This window comes from Fringilla coelebs (genome assembly GCF_963513975.1).
Source record: "Fringilla coelebs genome assembly, chromosome: 1".
In the NCBI taxonomy this organism is placed as follows: Eukaryota; Metazoa; Chordata; class Aves; order Passeriformes; family Fringillidae; genus Fringilla; species Fringilla coelebs.
Window position 1 is genome coordinate 45,124,507 of NC_140028.1, and position 19,823 is coordinate 45,144,329.

Sequence of the window (19,823 nt, forward strand, 5' to 3'; positions counted from 1 at the left end):
AAAGATTTGAACTTCTATTAAAAGCTCCAAGAAGAAGTGTGAAGGCCATAAGGAGGACTGCCATCACCATATTTCTGATACTGAAATCCACCAAAATAGTGGTTTATGATATCACCTGAAATCTGAAGGACAAATTATTTGTTTTAATGTTCAGTTTAATTCTTCATGCAAAAATTCTAGAACAAGTTTCAAGGTGGAAAATCCAAGAAGGCTTGCCCTGCAATGGACAGTTCATGATGTCCACACAGTTGTGCAACCTAAGAATGCAGGTCTGCTGCATCTGCTTAGGTCAATGAGAGAGTTATTTATGTACACGTAGTATTATCAATGGTATATGATATTCTAATATGATTTGAACATGTCTGCTTAATTTTCTCATAGTTTGCTAAAGTTCTTTTATTCTGTGGTAGTCAACAATGCAACAATGTAAAGATAAAAGCTTTTCGACATCCTTTTCTTGTAGCAACACAATAAAAAAGGAAATTAAACCAGTTTAATTTTATTTTTTTAATAAGATGTTCATTCCTTTGAGTATCAGGCAAAAGTAGAGATCAAATGAAAGAGAAAAAAGATACATGAACCATACTGATTACAAGAAAAGGTATAAATTAATTAGACTGAAAAGTGTTTTGGCTTTGCAGCCATCTTTCTCTATAATCTCAAAAAACATCTAAAATAATAAATGTTAAACGTGTGCCGAAACTAACGCGCATGTATCAACTTGTCTATGCTTACAAATGGAATAATTTAAACAGACCATGGCGAGGGAATTAGAGAAATAAAGGAACAACCACGCCTATCCTTGTAAAGCATGTAGAACTGAATAGCATGAAAGAGCATGAGTGAGTGGAAGAAAATTGTATGTGCGTGTGTATAAGCTACTTAAGGTGATGATATTAAATTAATGTATCGCTAACGCAGGGTGGATGAGGTGGACCTGGTCAGCTTCCTCTTTCCATGACAAAATAAGATCTGATCAACGCATTAATTAAACAAGCGTTTCATCTGTTAATTACTCTGTTATTGTCAGTTTTAACAATTCTCGTGAATGCAAGCCACAATGCTGAGATTTTACAGGAGAGATCCTTATGACATTAAACTGACATAACTGCAAGATTTTAAGGTGGGATGGAGTCAGCATGAAGAAATAAGTGAATACTTCTGGAATTATAAATTTATCCAAGATGTACTCCACATAATGTAGAAATCATAATGGGTCTTCTTTTGTGGTTTCTGTAGCCACCAAACCAGAACATCATAACAAAATTCTATAGAACATGAAAATTATCACAGTAGGAAGTGTCTCTTCATGAATACCAAAGCATGAAGTAGAGACTGAGATATCTAATTCCATGCTCAAAGTTTTGCCCTAGTAATGCAAGGCAATGTTTTTTGTTTTTTTTTTTAATTAAGCTGGACACATAATTGGAGATTCTTTTGCAGCATTATGAAGCAGATGGGGAAAAAATGACCAAATGTAAGTCACCTGGAAATAATAATCAATGTGAAACATGGGAAGTTACTTATGTACATACTTGTTATGCAATTTGAAAACAGCTTTTTGAGTACAAAAATTCTATGTATATTCTAGCACATATAGTAAGACTTAGGAGTGCCCCAACATCAAGCAGAGAACCTCAATCATATCCTGTGGAAAAAAAAATCATCCCATGTTTGCACCCTCTCTCCTTCTCCTCTGTGTCCTGATTTCCACTGGATGAGAACTTGTGCATGTGGAAAACCCTTTGTATGACAATAGGTCACAATAGATTTCTTGGGACAAGCACAAGGTCGGGACTGCAGGAAGCACTGGGGACCCCCAAGCTCACTAGTTAAACCACAGAATTACAGAATGGCCTGATTTTGGAAGGGACCTTAAAGATCCTCTAGTTCTAAGCCTCCTTCCATGGAAAGGGACACCTTCCACTAGACCAGGTTACTCAGAGCCCCATCCAGCCTGGCCTTGAATGCTTCCAGGATGGGGCCATTCACAAATTCTCTGGACAACCTGTTCAGGTGCCTCAGCCCCCTCACAGTAAAGAATTTTTTCCTAAAATCTAATTGAAACCTATTGTCTTTCAGTTGGAAGTAATTTCCACTTATCCTGTCACTACGTGCCCTTGTTAAAAGTCTCTCTCCATCTTTCTTGTAGCCTCCCTTCAGGCACTGGAAGGATGCAATTAGGTCACCCCAAAGCCTTCTCTTTTCCAAGCTGAATATCCCAGAGAATGTGCTGTTATCTAATACTAAAATTATGCCAAGCATAAAAATGGTTCTTTCTTCAATTGTCATTAGACATTTCAGTTTGGGTCAATGTCTTGGGTTAGGGTTAGTATACAGAATGTATACTAAGAATGGATATAGAACACAGAATGTAACAGTTAATCTCCACTGGAAATTATGAGAACTTAAACAGAAAAAAATGCCATGGTACCTGATCTTTTGTCTTTTCCTACATTTGGGTCAACTCCTCTACCAATAGGCTCAGTAATTTGTGCTTGTGTAATAATTTAAGGCTTAGGAAGTAATTATTGAAGGTTTCTGCTCTTGGTTTAAGGTCTTCAGCAGCACGAGTCTCCAACTCCTTCACCCCTCTTTTTTTAGCATGTGAGCTTTTACAATCTCTCAGCATACATAGTATCTACCAATTTTCAAATCCTAAGTGCAGCTTTTTAGATATTGCTTTTAAATTCTTTACCATAAGTATTAGGTGCTTTGTTCAAGTAGTGTTCTTGCCAGAATTGAATACATATGTAAACTCTCTATCTTTTCCCCCCCATCTCCATATTCTATCTGAGGGTCATATTAACTCTGCTTTGTTGACTGCTAGCATTGGAAACTTGTGTTCAGTTGTTGCTCCTGTATAATTTCTCTACTACAACATGAAAAAGTCCAAGGTACTCCACACTTTGTCACTGTTTTTATTGGTAAAACCTGCCTTCACCAATCCCACGTCCTGGAGACAAGAGGGAAAGTCTGGAGCCAGGAAGGCTTACCTTCAATGGAGGAGGATCAGGTCAAGGAATATTTAAACACACTGAACATACAAAGATCCAGCACCAGCTGCTGAGGGAGCTGGCTAATGACATTCCAAAGCCACTCTTGATAATCTTCGAAAGGCTGTGGGTATTGCGGGAGGCTCCCAAGGCTTGGAAGAAAGCAAATGTTATTCCTATCTTCAAGAAGGTCAAGCAGGAGGATTACAGGCTGGTAAGGCTCACCTCAATCCCATGGAAGGTGATTGACCAGGTAATCCTGGAAGCCATACCCAAACCTATTAAAGATAAGAATGTGACTGGAAGGAGTCAGCATGGATTTATGAGAGACATCCTGTCTGACATACCTGATGAAGCGACTACCTTGCCGGACAAGGAAAAAACAAACAGTGAAATATTTTTTGCTTTAATTTTAGCAAGGTTTTTGACCCTGTTTCCCATAACACCCTTAGATGAAACACTGAAGTATGGGCTGGATAAGAGGACAGTGAGGTAGATTGAGAACTAGCTCAACTTCTGGGCTCAAAGGGATGCAATCAGATGCGAAGCCCAGCTGAAGGCCAGGCAGTACTGGGGTACCTCAGGCTGGCACTGAGGGATCTGATACTGCTAAACATCCTCATTAGTGACCTGGAGAGTGTGACAAAGTCATAGATAGGACAGAGTGTGGATCCTCTGAAAATTTACAGAGGATCCAAATCAGAGGAGGAGCTGATACACAAGAGGGTCATGGCACCATCCAGATGGAATGGGGGCAGAGGCAGAGAGTCCAGCAAAGGGCTACACAAGCGATTAATATCTGGGAGCATCTGACTCTGACATGCACTCAGAGGTGAGAGAATTGTGACTTCTGAGTCTGGAGAAGTCTCAAGTGGGATTTTGCCAATGGGCATAAACACCTGATGGTTGGAACAAAGGAAATGGACCCAGGCTGTTCTCAGTGATACAAGGGACAATGAAAAAATTAAACGCAGCAAATTTCACTTAAGTGAAAGCAAAAGCTTTTTTACTATGAGAGTACTCAAACGTTGGCAGAGGTTGCCCAGAGTTGATAGAGCCTCCTTCATTAGAAATATTCAAAATCCAGGCCACAGTCCTGAGAAACCTGCTCCAGCTGGCCCTGCTCTGAATACAAGGTTTGGATAAAATGATCTCCAGAGGTGTCTCCCAACCTCAGTCATTCTGTGATTTTGTGGTTCTGTAAATGACAGGATATAGGTTCAGTAATTGACATGATATAGCACGACATTGTTAGGTGCAGCCTAACTCTGTTTTTCTCACAAATAGGCACCTTTGATTTTAATGTGATTTTTAAATTATTATTTTCAAGATATAGTACATAAAGAAGAAAAATTGAAAAGCCTTCGGGGGTGTTTTCCCTAGTCTTTATTAATTGGAAGTTGGTCTCAGATGCCACAACTAATTTTATAAGGGTATTCCATTCCTGAAAAAATTGTTACAGAAATGCATGAAGCACTTAAAACCAAACATGTTAGGGCCAGAAAAAATAAAAGGATATCAATAAAAATAGTAGTAGAAGGTTAAAGAATTTTAAAGCTGGGTTCAAGATGCTTTCATGTAAAGTGACAGGGAAGGTAGGAGTGATAAATTACTAAAAAGGAAAAATAAAAGTTTATGTGTTCATTTTTTAAGACTCTATTATTCTATATACTGCCTCCCCCTCCCCCAAATAATAAAGGACATATTTACTTGATTTTACAGTATCTAATATGGGACAATAAACCGGGATCCCCAGACAAGTAGTGAGTGAGAGTAGAGGTGAACATCTCCCACAGGTGAATCCCCCCCAACATCAACCATTTTTACATAGGGACCATCTTACTCTACAGAGGAGTGAGGGAATTTGGGACAACGTGTTCATGACTTGCAGTGAATTCAGTATCTTAACTTCAGAAGAAAGACTCTTGGACAATCTTTCAAAGCAACACACACCAGTTAAAAGCTTCTCATATTTTCAGCGAATTTCAATTTCACGTGACTGGGAAGAAAATAAATGATTCATAGTTTTATGAAAGCTGTTTTGACATAATTATTTGTCTGAGTTATGGTAGGATAAAGACTGGGTAGCAACAAGTTTCTGGGCATGTATATCTCAAAAATAATCTCAGAAGTGTCTTGAGGCACCTCAACAATGTAGGCAAAATGAGATGGTGGCAAAGGGCATTTCGCATGCGAGTGAGTTGGGATGGAGGAATCTGGGAGCTGAAATAGGCACTGTATATCTGCTGAGGTAGGAGGGTTTAGAGGGCCTCAGGAAACCCTAGGGAACCAGCACAGGAGGAAACAGGAAAGGCCTGTGGGGATTATGGGGGCTGTGAGAGCTCAGCGACTTTCCAGGCTTTCCTCTCCCAGAAGATGGGGAGAGGACTTAGACAGGCCATGGAGCTTTCAGAAGGCCATAGAGTGTCAAAAGGGTCCAGAATTCCTTTCCCACTTTTTTCCTTGAAAAAAACTCCACTTACAAGCTGATTTGATGCAATAATCACAGATAGCAGCCAACACAACCTCCCATACAGAGTTTTGTTGAAGGGTTATAGGCGTTATCCTCCCACACTTGGTGCCATCTCGTGTGCCAAGCACATCTGCTCCTGCCATGGGAAAGAGGGAAGGATGAGGCTGGGCTGGAGGCTCAGGGACACAAGGGGGCTGCTGACCTTCAGATAAAGCCTGAGAGATGAGCAGAGCAAGATGCAGCAGCTGTTGCAAGAAGGAGCTGAAACCAGCTTCAGGTAGACAGGTCTGTATAGTCATCCACTTCCTCTGGCTCTTACAAAGAGTTTAACACTGTCCCAGAAGTTTGCCACCCTATGTACCTGTTTATTTTGCTCTATCCTATAGCCAGCTGTGCAATAAGCATTTGTAAAGCTTAGGAATAAATGTAATTTGAAAGAAAATCAGGAGTAAGAAATATGCTATATGTGTTCCTGTGTGTAGCAAAATTTGGCAGGAGATCAATATACCCTAACCAGCAGTGAAGTCACCCATCCAGCTGCAGGTATGTCAGCAAGGACATTGCATGACCTTCCAAGTAAGCTGCACAACACAATACACCCTAACAGAAATCTCTAAGAAGGTACACTCAAGACTCCATTTCATTGACTCTGAATACAAATGCCAGTGTTGTCGTAGCTTCTGAACAATTTCTGCATTTCCTTAAATAATGTTTAAGACATATACATAAGGATAAAGAATTTTACATTTCGATACAATTCAGCCTAGCAGCTTTCATTTCCCGTCTTCCTGACGGATGATTCTTGGTTGAGGTCATAGCTGGCCTTGCAGAATGTGTGCTGTGTGGAAGGTATACATCCATCCTGGTTTTTTCAGGCTGCACCCTTTGTCAGACTAGTGTTGATCACATATACAGGACTAGTACCAGTCCTGGCAAACCCTGCTTTGCAATGCTGAAATCAATTAAAGAGTTAGGTAAACATATACAGAAATAACCGTAGAGACTTACACTAGTTCTAAAAGTACAGATGTCACTGGTTATACCTGACACCAAATCATTCAATTTAAGGTCAGTAAACCTAAAAGGATATATTATCAGCTCATCTGTCTTAAATCAATAATACAAACAGTTTCTTTTGTTTGAAAAGAAGTAATCTCTCTAAATATTTTAATTGCTTTTGTTCTTTACTGGCCACAGAATACTGAGAAGGATCCAAATGTAAACAAACTTACTGGCCACAGAGAACTGAGGAGAATCCAAATGTAAACAATCTAATTGGGAAATGTTCTTTTAGAAACATTAGCTAATCAGATATACAATTTTTGTATATTGTGGATAGTGCAGTAGCATTAGGGAGATCAAAGAATAAATTTTTGCTTAAAAAGTTAATTTCTGAGCACAGAAGGAAACTATCCATAGTACCATTTAAAGAGAGTATGTTTTTACTATTATGGGTTTAAATTAAGAAGGTAATAAAGAAAAACTCTCTGAAGCACTTTCCCCTTAAACTTGTCACACTGGTTCATATGAGTTTGATCATGAGTGTTTACTTCTGAACAGAAAAAAAGAAACAGAGTGTTCATCTCATCTAGTCATCACCTAATTGGTACTCTAGGAAAGCCCAGATTATTTCATCCCATATTTAGTGAAACAGTATGTATTTTGCAAACCTTCTCCATTACTTTTGGTAACAATTCTAGATGCACAGAGAACAGTAACAGTAAGAAAGTCAAAGTACCACCTGTATTTTAACCTGTCACATGTATTGGTACCATTGTGTCTTTTAATTGTACTCACAGAAGCTCCATTTGATTACAACAAATATGTCATTGGCATTTCATTGACATTCCTATTTGCACTAACTGAATTTGCCTAATCACAGTAATCCACATTTACAGAAGTTCACATGAGCTTAAAGAAAAAGAAAATTAAAAAGGAAGGAACATTTTGCAATTTGTCAAAACTGTGAAATAAAGGATCACTATTTTTATTCCAGTAGCACAACACTGGAAACTGTGTTTTAAATTTTTCTGTTCCCTTCTTTTCTTCTCCTTGAGAATAACAATTACCTTTTCCTCATTCACAAGAGACATTACTGCCCTTTTGCAATTCCCATTGCCCTGCAAAGAGATTTATAAAATGTTGTAATTCTCAAAAATCATTCATATCTGTAAATTTCAATAATCCTCAGGGAAGAAAAAAAAAAAAAAAAAAAAAAGAGTAAGCCCTTGGGTTTTATGTTGTTCCCAGAGAAGGCCACATTCAAGGACACTTCATTAGCTGAAGATTACATTTGTGTATACATTTTTAATTTTCTTTATACTATTTGCATATTTCCTCTAACACAGTATAAATACCTTTGCCTAGGATATTTGGAGGCAGCAGAGCAAGGAAGCAGATCAGACATAGCAGTACTACATGTAGCAGTAGAAGATGTAGTAAATAAACATCACCAAAATACTGTTTTCTCTAGAGTATTAAAGATTTTCTTATTGATTATAAGAAAATTAAAGTTTACAGGCATACTTAAAATTTGTTAAATTCATGCTTCCATTTGTTAAAATAACTATTTTCTTAATTAGATGAACCTAAATAATAAATTTGCACAGAAAAAGAAAGGAGAGAAAGATATTCTTGTGTAATTCTGTGTTTTCACATAGAATCCCAAATGATTGTGACTAATTTTTGTTCTGGCTTTTATTCTCATTGGCAATTCCTGAGTTTTTCCTTATATTACTGTTATAAATAAAAATACAGAAAGTTGTCTCAGGGAGTTCCCCTTCTAGGAAGATTCATGTTCCAGAAAAAGTTTTTACCTGATGCTGTAGGAAAGAGAGGAGGGAGAAGAGAGGAACATGTCTACAGTTCCATGAAATGCACATAAACTACAGCTCTGTCTTCAACAGAAACCTGTCTGAATGATAGAGAAATGTATTAGGAACTTAGCCAAATCTTTCTCCAGGAAAAAATAATACCATGCAACTTTAAACTAGAGTCCTCATTTGCCTTAACAAATTGTGTTTGATTCATTAATTGGAGTGAAACAATAGTTATTTTGGCCAGCATTCAATATCAGACTGGCACTTTTGCCTTTTGCTGTGTTCCAGCAAGGATATTTCATTATTTTTAAAATAGTTGTCACATATATTGTGATCAGAACTATTAAAATAGATGTTTATATCTAGATTCTTCACATTAAATCCTCTTAAAATGGTCTTAGGCTTCTCATGTAGAGGCCTAAGACCTCTACATGGTCTTAGGCTCTGCCACAGCAAGAATTGCTTAGCAAATACCTGGATCAAAATTACCTATCTCAAAATTACTCCTGAAAAACTTAAATGACTTTTAGAGACAGTATTCATGAGGAAGTTGCAGTACAGAACTGAGATTAAGACTCACTTCTGCTGTAAACTCAAGCTAGCTCTCAGTATCACAGTGGAGAATGGCATTACAGTCTATAATCAATGTTAATTCCAGAAGAACCCATTAGAAAATCTAGTTCATTTACCTGTCCTCTGTACATCAACTCAAGAACGGGACTGAGACTTCATGTTTTTTATTAAAAAAGGTTTAGATCTTTAATAAAAAGCTGTATCTTGAGGCATGCTCTCTCTCCCTGGGGAGAGAAGGAATGTTGCTTTAGTCTGTGTCACCAAAAAATTGAGTGTGAAATATTATTAAATATTCTGATCCAAAGAATTAAAATATCAGGCATTCTAGAGAAAAAACAAAAATAAAAACAAAAAACAAAAACCCAACAACAACAACAACAAAAAAATCCCAAAACAAAGGAAGGGCTTTCCAAAACAAGGGCTCATGATACTTGGATCTGAGGATAAGCTACTTTCTGATTCTAAATCAATGATTGACAATATCTTATCCCTTGCTGTTCCCTGTCTTTGATACCTCCCAAACTTGGAAGAAAAGGAATTAAAATTTCCCTGGAGTCCACACTATGCATCAAAACTTGTAAAAATTCTTTCCTGGCTTATGTACAAACTAAGTGAATCCATTATCCATGGGATAAGCTGAGTTCAATAAAAGACACTGCAATAAATATTTCCAGCATTTTAAAAGCAAGTATGAGTCTGTAAAACCCTCATAAACTTCACAGGCATAATTTTCAAACAATGAGGGTTTCTTGCCTACCACTTCATTTGAAAAGCACATACAGGGTTTCCCTCTTTAAATAGTTACAGACTTTATATGTACAATGCCTTTTAGATATACAATGCCTTTTCATTATGCCTAAAAATCATTCCATCTCTGGAGATTATCCAGGTGAATTTTAAAGAATAAACATATCTTCTCTAAAACGTCTACCTTGATAGCTTAAAAAGCCTTTTAAACTTTCTAAAATACCTCTTCCTATTACTATATTAGTCTTTATTTCTTTTTGATCCAAATTTATATTATTTTATAAGCATGGAACATCTCGCTAATACTATGCACTGTAATGCCAAAATTCCTCAATCTTTACTGAAAGTTCTCCTGTAACCTTCCAGTAAACGCAGTTCCCTCTCTTTAAGTGCCAGCTCCAGTTAAGCCTTCAATTTAAACTAAAACTTCTAGATTTAGCTTCTATATGCTTTACTTTCTATTATGCTATTTTATCCTACATTTTTAATTCCCATTCACAATGTGCAGTCCACCTGTTCCTGTCAACATTGGCTAAATTTTTCCAGTGTTACATCATCCACACCATGGTTTATTAAAGCCATTTTTTTTAAGCAGTGTTGTAAATAATGATATTAAGCAGAACTTGTTCTAAGACTGGAACTTGGAAAATATAATTTCTAGCCTCTATCTGTCTGGAAAATTCTCTTATCATTGTAATCTTCTCTTCAGCTACCACGCTAATCATCCCATAGTCCTTGTTTTAACTTCCACTTTCTTTTCCTTTCCTTTGATATCAATTTTAATTCCTTTGAGCCACTGCTTAACTGAAACAGACTATTATATTGAATTCATTGATCCTACCTGAAGGATATAAAAGAAAGATGTACTATAACATGATACAATCTACTTTTGCCAAAATCTTATTGAATTTATCTTATTTAAACTTCATGTTCTTGGTTACTCTTCCATACAAAACCTGCATATTTTATTAAAGACAAATGAGGAATTATTTTGGATATTCCACTCTACATTACCAGATACATGTATCACCCTTACTAGTTTCTAATGGGAAGCAATAAAGTAACTCACGGGACATTATCCAGGCTGTTCAGGTTTCACACAATACCTGCTTATTTTTGAACTCACCATGGATGTTATAATTTCCATTTCCTATTCCTGTTGGATAATCTTTTCTTAGTCATATATATAATTTCTTCAATTAAAACTGGGGCAAAGTATTAAGATATGTGACATTCAATGTCCCCTAATCTCGGATTCTGAGCATATGACCCCACTTGTCCCCTTCATATTATTTCTATAGTACTGTGGTTAGAAATCTTATATTTTTGTTTTGTTTCTTTGAAGGATCTAGCCCAGATAGATATCTTGCCCTTTTGACTCTGTTTTTCTGACCTACACACTGATAGAAAATCTCATTTCAGTAAATTCCCTGATCACCTACTATGTCCTGTTTGAGGTGTTTAGTGGTCCAGGCAGCCCCATAGTTCTTTCTTTTCTACGTACTGCTGCTTAAAACTCCACCCCAGTTTACTGAAATTTTCTCTTCCTGTGATTCCATAGGTCATTTGCATTTTAGTCCACGAGTGCCTCTTTGTTGCTTTTATTGCCTCAAAATGTGGAAGCTTTAATTATTACTAATCTTTGTCTACCCTGTGCTTGAATCTCTTGTGGGAGTTTTGAACCTATCTGTGCTTGCTCATTCCAAGAATGCTGTCTCAAAATACTTTTCTCTCAGCTCAGTCCAAACTCTTGAATTAAGATTCATGGCTTTTAAAGTAAATGTAACATGGTGGTTATAATTTTTTTCTTATTAAAGAAATTTGTCTGGTATTTTCTCCACGAACATCTAAGCTGCTGTTGTGGTATAACTAATACTGTAACCTATTAGATTTTTTTGGTTTTTTAATCAAAACCATGTCCAGGAAATCTGTGTATTTCTCTCATAGTTTCTAAGAGTCTTCTAGCACATATACAACTCTGTTTTTCAGATTATAAAATGTGTTAGGGAATGCTCTTGGCTTCTTTAAAGACAACATCTTCTTTCAGTTTAATATCTAATTTTTCTCTTACATATTAGGAATATGACTATGGGAAGCTTCAGCTTTGGCACCTGTTGTGAGTAAAAAGGAGTCATAGGATTAATAAAGATAGTACATGAAAAAAGGTATGATGAGTAACACTCAAGCAACTCCTGTATCAGCCCCTCCTATGCAATTTTATTATGCATCTTTGATGTGAGACAAAATAAAGCTGTGCAGAACAAATACATCCGGTTTCAAAGTATTTGACAAGCTGCTGTCATTCTGTTTTTCATTTATATATATGTAACTAGAAAAGATGGAGATGAAAGCATGATACAGAACTAATTCAAGATTTCAAATGTACCAAATGTGTTTTATAAGAGGCACGAAAACATTTGTCTCATAACATTTAATGCCCTCACCTCTGCTAGATGCCTAGGAAAATACAACAGACAGACATTATGAGAGAAAAATAAAATTAATCTGCTTTACCACACCCTTTTGAAGGTCACTCATTTACACTATCTCTGACAGAATAGAAATAGAAAACTGATAGTATAAGAAACAAAGCATGTGTGCACTGTCTTTTCCCAGTATTCTCTTCAACTCTGCCAATCAGTGTTTAGGGATTTCCACAGTCAAGCACTCAGGACTGTGTCTTTAGCAATCACTGATGAGGACATCTTGTGCTATTTTTTCTGATCATTTTTCTGACATATTTATGCTTCTTTCCTCTATAATAAGATAGTACTAAAGTGCACCATATGATTATTTACTATAAAAATAAACATACCTGCTTTTACTTGTTTTTATCTTATTGCCTTGGCATTCCCCTTGACAACTTTTAAATTCTCAGCTTACAAGAAACTGTGATTAAATATTCCCTATTCCATATGTCATTCCTTACATTGCAATTCCCTGTCATAGTCCTTTTCCTCACCTATCTAACCTACTACCCACTGCCTTCCATTGTTGATTCTGGATTTAGTTTCATTGTATGAAAACCACTTTTTAGTTCTTTTCTTGATAGATTCTCTGCCTTCTGAAGGTGCTTTCTGAGATGCATGCAGAATTTTCACAGTGTAAATTCCTACATTCACACAGAAGCATGATTCTGCTTTCAATTTTGCATCCCCCTTCTTCCTTTCCTAATCAGTTTGGAGATTCCAGTTGCTTTTCAAACGCCCCTGAGTAATGACCTGAGGTTTTCAGATAAACAAAAATTCCTTTACCATGAGGGGTTTCCACATTGGAAGCTGTTAATGCTTTTTCCTGCAACTCAGGACCAAGTGTCTACACTTGCAGAAAATAATCACTTATATTTTGGTAATAGTGAAGATCAGTTGGCTAAACACTTGTTAAACAGAAAAAAAAAGCTGCACTACTTTCTTACCTACAAGACATATTTTGCCTTCTACTACTCAATTTTTTCATTAGTTAATCTTATGACATTTCACCACCAACCACTTCCTTGTAAAATGTTTTGATTTGGACGAAATATTTGAATGAGTTTTGAAAAAAGCTACTTTTCATATGAGCTTTTTTCTTGCTTTTGCTCTTGGTTTTGGCTTGAACGTGGCAAAACCCCTCGCCTATAATATTTCCTTCATTGTCACTTAGAGGTAGAAAATTGTGGATCTTCACTTCCAAATAAACTGATATAGCAGCAACAATTTTCCTGGATTTTTACTGGGATTTTTACTTTTTCAACCAAGTGTTAAAAATGCCCATGCGGTTTTAAAAAAACTATTTCAATTTATTTTAAAGATTCATTATCTGTATTTAAAATTATTTTAATAAAACAAGAACTATTGAATAAAATGTTTAAATTCATAAAAGCTTTTTATATAAAGATCTGGAGGTGCATATACTTAAATGGCAAAGAAGGAAATTACCTAGCATTTGTTTGAAATTGCTCAATGAAATACCTGATTATTTCCCCTTTGAAAAAAGCACATGAAAATCAAGATCTGCTGTGACAACAGGTACACTCAGATCATGAAAAGTACACCTTTTGCTAGCCAAAGAGTGGTTTTCATATAAGAATAATAATGAGAATTAATAAGGGCAAACAAGAAAAGCTAGCTTAAGTACAGAGGATGCATTTTATTATTCTGTAATGTAAAACTGATATAAATAAAAATTTGGATAAGCATTTAAATGAAAACAGTTTCAAAATTGGAGATTTTATCTTAAATTTCAGAGTATGCATGCATTTTAATATGAGAAAAACAGACGTGCAAAAGTACGAGGCTATAGGCTCCAGTGCCTTATTCAATCCAAACCTCATGTGGGAATGAGTAATGTGGAAAGCTTCAGACCACTGATAATAATTATTCTCTAAATTAAAGATGAGCTTTAACCCACCTTCTTTGATGATTAAGAAAGCCAAATTTTCAAAGCTAATTAGTTTCTCAGTAAGGGTCATTGTTGTTTATTGTTCAGGTACTCTTAAGGTAATTAGTATGCCTGACCTAAATTAGGCACATTTTGCACATTTTATTAACAATGCACAGGAACAGAAACCCCTGACCAAAATATATGCTGTGCCTATGTCTTCTGAGGTGGCCTACCAAGGAAGCAAATTTCACATCCAAGGATGTGATCCAACATAAACATCTGGCTGCAGGTTCTTGGTTACTCGACCAACAAAGGTTGCACCATCCTGCTGCTCAGGGAGAAGTGGCTTCCATGTTTTCCAAACTCTTTATTGGTGATATGTTGCTTCATGTGTAGTGAGCACAGCCAGACAGAAAAGTACTCTGAACTATCAAAGGAAGCAGTAAGGACTGGTTTGCCATTCTATCTCAATAGCTTGCTATCTCAGCAGTAGAAAGTAGCTGATTTTACAGAAAAAGAGTGGAAATCATAAATTATTGAATTATCCCTCCTGCCTGTAAAAAAATATACATAATCTCTTCCAGCTTCCAACCATTAGTATTTTAGAACTTTCTGAATGAAAGGGGAAACTGCTTTTAATATCCAAGATCTAATTATTCTGATATTTAGATTATGAGAAAGTATGCAGTCCTTCCCAGCTTGCCTTCTCTGCATTGTTACCAATTGTGTATACCTCTAACATACTCCTTTTTTCCAAGCTCAAGAATCCAGTCCACTTAGTCTTCACAGCTACAATCCTTTCTTGTTGCTTTTCTTGGTACTGCTTTTGCTTCTACTGCTCCTTTTAGAAACAGCTTAACAGAATTGCAAAAATATCCTTTTTAATATATGGAGGTACCTGTGGCCACAGAGAATATAACATTAAACATGAAAAGGTTTATGTTGTTTCTTTCAAAAGAATTATGTTGGTTTATTTCCTTTTGATTGACATTAGTCACTGAGCTCAAGATATTTGCTGAGAACTATTTAAAATTTGTTCTCAGCTAAGTAGCAGCAAGGCTAGAGCCTGCCAATCTATTCGCATCACATTAGTTCCATTACTATATTAATTTGAAATTCTAGGTTTCAATTTAGCATCTTTTCACTCACCTTTGAGTGAAACATGGTAACATTTTTGTTTTACTTTGGGTAGTCAGTATTAAATATGGCTGTGATGAATTAGACTAATTCTCCATTGTTACTGTGTTACTACTAATCTCCTTTCACACATCCTTTGTGAAAAGATGGTCAGGTCCAGCTGACAACCTCCCCTACAACACAACTTACATAATTCTTCTTTTCCCCATTTAAAACCACTTATGGTCACAGAAAAACTTCTATTGCAATTTTAATTTAGGATATTTTTTGGAGATAGGCTTTATCAGGCTCTTGGATGAAACTCCTGCACTGAACAGGTGAAACTTAGCAATTTGTGTATTGAATCCAGTCTTACACTCTGGTTGATTTTTGAGATGTAACTGCCCTCTATGATGGTCATGCTAACTCTCCTCCAATATGTCTTATGACTTATGTCTTTACATGCTCACCAAGCCCAACCTTTAATAATCCCTAAACTAACTGGTCTCCAAGATAATCAAATAACAAGTAAGATTTTTTTGTTAAAACTTTTCCCGCATGATTATAATGCTTACCAGTGCTGTCAGAGTTTTAAGTGAAACTGTTGGAAGATTCATTCTGCAATTATGTGATTCTGTTGTGGAAATTGGTAGGGTCTCTGTGCCCAAAATAGCATGAAACAAAGGGATGCTTTCCCCCTCACACTCTTGTTGCTTGACTCTAGACCTAAGAATGCACTCGCAGAAACTTATAAACCTATCCATGCACACCTATGGTCAAAAGCATGGTGTGGGAAGAAGGTTAATTCAGAGCTCCAGCTATGAGAGATTGCTCATGATCAAACCAAAGCCTTGAAATTGGTGTGTAAGCTCACGGACACACAGCTCATGGGGCAGGGATTTACTCCAGTTACACAATACAACTCTTCTGATGGGCAGGACAGCCCATTGTCAAATACCTCTCTGCTGTACAAATGCTTCCTGGTGATGAGGAAGGCGTGAATGACTCTAAAAAAAGTGCTGTGACTAAAAGGCATTTACTCAGGTGGAATTTCCAACTGGATTTTTGAACAGCTGAGTGATTTTGATGCAACTGACATTAAGGAAGACCCAAGATTTTCTGGGAGGAACTCATGGTAGCACAGGAGCACACGAGAGACCAACCAAGCTGTGTCTAAGTCGATGGCCTCTCTAGCCCAGTGTGCTTTCTCCAGCTCTGGCTGTTAGCCAACAGCCAGAAAAAGTCAGAACTAGGCAGCCTTGGGCTGAGAGTACCACAATCCTATCTCATTATTATTCTTGTCTACATCTCTCCTTCCAGCATATGCCCTGTCTTCCCTTAATTCGTGCTTTCTCAACCACAGCAGCAGCATCACATTCAGTGTAGGGGTCCAGTGTGTTACTGCAAATACTGAACAGCATGTAGGAGGAGGAAAACACGAGTGGTACGAAGCCAGGCCAGAATTTTAAGATTGTTAATTAGGGCTTTGGAATAGACAGTCTGGGTCAACCCAATCTCAGCACCTATTCTGACAGATGTGGGTTTGCTCCACACTGACACTAAGCAAAGAATTCAAAAGCTCAAAAATGAAGTTTTGACCACAAGGTAAATATTCTGAGTTATTAGGTTTGGATGGAAATTATTGCAGGTCCAGACAATTCATTCCCTTTCTATGTCCACATGTGCTTGAATGGAGCATAATGAATTAAAACAGTCAGAAATTTGGCCCTGTGCTTCTCACCAGGCTGGAAACCTCACCAAGACAAAGTGGAGGGTCTGGTGCAGCTGCAGGGGGCTGCAGGGGGCTGAGGGCTCTTATTTTGTGCTTATCTGAACACTTCAAGTGGGGCAGCCACTGTGAGTTTGCTTCTTAAGACAAATCTTGCTTTACCAGTTCAAATGAAAAAAGAAGTGTTACAGCCCTTTTTCCTCTGCTCCCACTCAGTCTGTATAATGGAATTAGTGCAATATTGTTATGTTTAGGGTGCAACCATCAGCAGAGCCATCCTACACCACCAACATGCCATGGAGTACTGCAGCACATAGCTGCGAATGTTATCACAGGTTATCACGGGTTACCACAGGTTACCCTACAGAGTGCCCTGTGCCCGCAGCGCGCTGGTGCGTAACCAGCTGCTCACACACCTCTGTGGATGCCCACCTGACTAGAGGGGGGACATGGCCATGCTTTTCAGGCATTCCAGCATTTTCATGCCCTTACAAACCTGCACATACCACTATCACTACCGATGATTTTACCCCTCCCTACCTTCTTGCCACCTACAATCGCTAATGGTGACCTCCAGCAGTGAACATCTCATGCTATCAGATTCAACTGATCCCTCCTTATTAGCTTGAACTTGTAAAAAACAGGTTTATTTCTCGGAATTTTTGCTCCTGAACTGTGAATTTCAATGCACACGAATGTAAACAAACAGTGCAATCTACTTGGTCTCCTTTTTGGCGTGCTTTGGGACTGGCTACAACTCAATAATAATTGTTTCTGAAGCAAAACGTGGAATAAAATGTAGCCGGCAATAGAAACACCACTCCTTGCTTGAGGCTGAAAGGTCTTTTGAGCGCAGGCTGGTCCCATGGAAAGCCGACCTCCTGCGTGTGCGACCCTCGTCTCCGGGTTTGTCACTGTCATTTCGGCTTTAATTCACCTGAAGCCACTTCGAAACCCAGAAGCCACAGGCGAGCACGCGTGGCTTCACACAGATCAGCACAATCGTCCCGAAAAGAAGAAACCCGGCCGAAAATCCTAAACTTTGGCTCTGAGCGCAGGGTACTTTGTCCTGCCATGGCGGCCGCCGGCCGGCACCGCCCCGACGGGACGGGACCCGCCCGTGCGGAACCTGCGCCCCGCGGAGCGCGGCCCTCAGGGGAAGGGAAGGCAAGGGAAGGGCAGGGAGAAGGGAGGGGAGGCGAGGGTGCCGCGCCCGGGAGCGGCACGCCGGGGCGGGGGCAGAGCTGTCCCGGGCGCGGCTCCGCGCGGCTCTGCGCGCAGCCGGCGCCGCGGCGGGGCGGGGTAGCGAGGGGAGGGGACGGGCAGCGCCTCGCCGCGGAGGTGGGCGGCGAGCGGGCGGGGTGTTCCAGCGCCGTGCCCGGGACGGGCATTACCCAAAAGGCGGAAAAAAAAAAAAAGGCAGTAATTAAAGTCGCCGCTGCCGCGCGCGGTCCCACCCTCCCCACCGGCCGGCTCCTGTGGCAGACGGGAGGGGACAGCAGAGCCGCGCTCCCGCGGAGTCGCGCCGCCACCTCCGCCGCCACTTCGCGCTCGCTCCCTCGCCCGCCGTGGCAGCACCGACGGCGGCGGCTCCCCCCTTCCCGCCCAGCCCCGCGCACCATGGCCCCCGCTGCCCCCCGCCTGGTCCTCGGCCTCTTGGTGAGTGAGGGAGGGAGGGAGGGAGCGGGATCACTGGGATGAGTGGGATGAGTGGGTGGGCGCCGGGGGGAGCGCAGCGGAGCTCGTCGGCCGCTCACGTACCTGGTCGCGTCGCTCCTCCGCGCTGTTCCTGCTACGCCGCGGGTGCGCAGCGCACGGGGGAGACATCCGAGCGGGTGATCTCTGCCTGGCTCTTGGCTCCAAGTCGGGTTTCTCCTCGGCGGGGCCCTTGCGAGGGGCGCAGAGCAGCGCGGAGGCTGCGCGGCCGCGGGGCTCACCTCGGGGGGCTTACCTCGGGGGGCTTCGGCGCGGGCAGCAATCCAACGGGATGCGCAGCTTGCCTTGGGACAGGTGGTCGGGCGGCTTTTGGAGCCTCCCGTGAGGTTACGCGGCGGGCACACGCTTGGGTCGCTGATGCTGCTGCTGGATATTCATAGAAAGAAAAAAAATACCGCAGTCCATTTTATTTAAATCTCCCACTTTGCCTCTCCCCACCTGGTTCTCCTTTTTCCGTGGGAAGGATTGTGCCACAATTGTGGATTGTGTGGAGCGTGTTGGGCTCCTCTAAAAGAGTTAGTTGTGCATGAAACACTTTTCAGTGATTTCCCTTACATTCAGTTTATTGTATTTGTGCATAATTATCAGCTCCAGAAGGGAGCGGGCAGAACAGGGTAGTTCTCTCTCACGTTTTTATCTTTTTAAATTTATAGTAGATGAGTAAGAGTGATTTTTCTATTGTTTCCTAGCCCCTTTCCTCCCTATTAACATTTCATTCACAAAAAGAGGTCAGATGGTCGGTTGAGCCTGTGAAAGGAAAACATTTGGTAGTGTTGAAGCACTGAATTTATTATTTTAATATTAATTATATATGCACATTTTAATGATAATGTTACTATTTCAGACACTGTGTGCCTGCCTTTGCCAGGATATTAAAGTAAAACTGAAAGAAATGCCATCACATTTATTCATATATCTAATTAAAAAAAAGGAAAAAGTTCTTCTGTCAAGCAGAAAAAACCAAACAACACACAAAGAAAAAAAATCCTGAAGTTTCTTCTTTGTCTAAAGTGAAAGGACATCACAACTTTTTTTTACCTGATGTTTCCTTATGCCTGGATGTCCATGAATAACTACCACTTACTTTTGTTTAACTCCTCAATAGTTTTTTTCGTGCTGACATCAGACTGGGCTTGGCATAACTATTTAAAAATTAGATGTCATATTGTGTAAAAAGATGTTGTGATTTCAATAACTTAAAAATTAGTGCGATGTCTTTCAGAAGAGAGTGTTGTATTAAGTGCTGTTAATAAGGAAAGCCGACTAATACATAAGCAGAGATGTTTAAGTTA